The sequence below is a fragment of the Phalangium opilio genome, unplaced genomic scaffold (assembly GCF_054372755.1).
Source record: "Phalangium opilio isolate 3A_F unplaced genomic scaffold, DU_Popi_V2 ptg000483l_1, whole genome shotgun sequence".
Taxonomy (NCBI): domain Eukaryota; kingdom Metazoa; phylum Arthropoda; class Arachnida; order Opiliones; family Phalangiidae; genus Phalangium; species Phalangium opilio.
In genome coordinates, this window is record NW_028324236.1 from 992,642 (window position 1) to 995,812 (window position 3,171).

At 36.0% G+C, this 3,171-nt stretch overlaps 1 pseudogene; it reads left to right on the forward strand.

The window, feature by feature from the left end:
• Positions 1-2,179: 2,179 nt before the first annotated feature.
• LOC149594016 (uncharacterized) lies at positions 2,180-2,944 on the forward strand (annotated as a pseudogene).
• Positions 2,945-3,171: the final 227 nt, after the last annotated feature.

Below are 3,171 nucleotides of genomic sequence, written 5' to 3' on the forward strand. Positions count from 1 at the left end.
ATTGGACTGATATCGAGCCCATATTGGACTGATATCGAGCCCATATTGGACTGATATCGAGCCCATATTGGACTGATATCGAGCCCATATTGGACTGATATCGAGCCCATATTGGACTGATATCGAGCCCATATTGGACTGATATCTAGCCCATATTGGACTGATATCGAGCCCATATTGGACAGATATGAAACAATATTGTTCTGATATATAGCCAATATTGCAGTTACATGTTTAAGTGACGTTCATCACAGAGAGGTTCTGTTATCAAGGATCAACGTCTGTCTGTACGTTGTTACACCCCAGTAGACCGCTTAAGCCTTTTCCCAATCTGAGCAAAAGTATTCTTTTTTCCGGACCACATTCACAATTCATGGAAATCTGGACTTAGACTAAAGACACATTTGTTCTTGCCTCTATTATATTGTCTCTCATCACCATTGTTTCTAAGAACAACACCTTATGGTCTTTCAGACAATCGCGAAAGAGACATACTCTGGGCGTCAATCGTCAAGAATAGCTAGGTTCAAATGATATTAGGTAAAACGTTTCTTAAAACGATTTAACTAGAAGTATGGCAAGTAACTCTCGATAAAAATATTTAATATCAAATATATTTCATAAATAACTTGTGGAAAACCTCATGTAACTGAAACCTCTCCAGTCAAAGTTAATAAAGGACAGGTAAGGGAGATCACGTATGAAGTCGATACACTGTATACATTTCATAGTTTAGACCAATCCATTATTGACATGGGTGAAGAGAACGTTAAAGGGGCGGACCACTTTTAGGTGTCGTTTTCATACCGGTAGTTATTAATAGACGGCGGTGCTAGTCAGTCTAACTCTGATTGGCTGAAAGTTTTGAAGATGGCGTCTTCAAACTTCATTGCCATTTAAATATTTTCCAGGCGGTTTCTAAGCGCGGCGAGCATCTAATTTATTTTTTCAAGTTAATAGATCATTGAATATCAATATTTTTACAGTGATCGTCAGTCAATGTAAGTTACTGAAATAGTTTTATTTAGAAATTACAATGTTTAACAGTGAAACAATTTAGTTTATAAGAAGATTGTCATAAGCCTTGGACTAAACCATGGAAAACCAGGAAAAGAAAAAGTCTGTTCTTGGGCTTAGGTCTGGCTCTGGCTCTTTACGTGGCAAAAGTCGTAAATTCTGTTGCGTATTAAACTGTAGACAGAAAGGAACTTCAAGAAATGTAAGTTTTTCATTTGTTTACAGTTAGTATATTAGATTTATACCAAGCTAAAATATTTCAGGTATCTTATCATAAAGTTCCTTCAGTTGAAAATATGGCTAGGAGAACCTCATGGCTTAACAAAATTCGTCGTCGAGATTATTTTTACAATCCCCTTTAACCACTGATACGTGTGCTCTAAACATTTTAAAGAATCAGATTTCAAGTTTGTTCGACATAACGGGCGAAGACTTTTGAAAACCGGAGTCGTCCCTTCTCAGTTTGATTGGGATTTTGGAAACTCAACCCTTAATACGGCTGAGAACGTGCCAAGTGAAGTTGAAGACGTCGTTGCCAACGAAACTTCCACTCCAACGCTTCTAAATACAGATGATGGTCATGTAGCCATCAACTTTACAGAAGTATCGCCAGATATTGATCAACCAACACTAACACTGAACACACTTGATTCGCAGTTGGATAAAAATTGCAGATGTTCTGAAATAGTAATTAAGGGATTGGAAGCAAAAGTAGAAGAGCTTAAACACAAGGTAGCCCGCCAAAATCAGTTAATTGATATTAAAGATTTCAAATTAAGAAAAGCTGAAAAGGACATAAGTGACTGAAACTTGATCTTCAAGCGGCCACAAATCGTATAGAGAGTTTAAAACCAAGCATTGATAAAATTAAGGACAATAATAAGGATTTATTGTTTTACACTGGAATGCCTACTTACGAGAAATTGACGGCTTTGTATAATAAGCTTAAACCTGGCCAAAATGGAGAAAATATTGTTTGGTGGAATAAAACAAATAAGCAAGCGCATGTGCATCTAGCTGGACGAACTAGAAAACTCGATGTGAAAGATCAATTCCTTATGGTTTTAATGCGTTTGAGATTAGGCTTGTTCTTGAAAGATTTGGCAGATCGTTTTTGTCAGCCAGCACAGCGAGTAACATTTGCATTTCTTGGATTAATTTTATGTATCTTCGCCTTGGGGAAATCTGTATTTGGCCACCTCGTAATCTTATCGATGCAACTATGCCAAAAGATTTTAAAAAGCATATCCAACAACTCGTGTAGTCATCGATGCAACAGAACTTAAATGCCAAACGCCTAAGTCTTTGGTTCTACAGTCGAGCAGTTATTCCAACTATAAGTCATGCAATACCTTTAAAGGTTTGCTTGGAATAAGCCCAAACGGTTACGTCTCGTTTGTGTCACATTTGTTTACGGGTAGCATTTCCGACCAGGAAATAACGCAACGCAGTGGTTTCATGTCATTAGATTTCGCCGAAAATGATAGCGTAATGGCTGATAAAGGCTTTTTAATTGAAAACCTGTTGGGAAAGAAGGGTATAGAACTAAACATACCCCCATTTCTAAAATAAAATTCATTCCAAATTTACCAAAGCTGAACTTGAAAAAACACGCAAAATAGCTGCACTCAGAATCCACGTAGAACGAAGAATATCTAGGATTCGAGGACTTCATATTCTTGATAGACCCATACCTGGAACCCTGGCGCCAGTAATAAATCAGTTGTGGACAGTGGTTACTCTTTTGTCTAACTTTCAAAGTCCAATAATCAAAAAGCTCATTAACCAAAATGAAAGTTTAGATTCAGTTACTGGTTATGACGAAATTTTGGTAGCTGAAAAAGAGACAAATGATGACGATAGTTTTCAAGAAGAAATATTGGAGCCTGAGAATGCTTCTCTTGAACTAGATGATAATTTTTTATGAGCAAATTAAAGAAGGCCAAGAACAACAAAAGGAGGACATTCCAATGATTGATTTAGATAGTTTATATTAAAAAAATAAAAGTAATGAAAAGTTGAGAATTGTTCTGGTTTATTCTTTGGTTTTTAATTTTTTTTAAGTAACATATAAATGCAAAAATGACATTATTAAATTTCACTCAAATGAGTATTAAAATTAAGCATAGTTAATTTTCTGAGCTTGATCACATT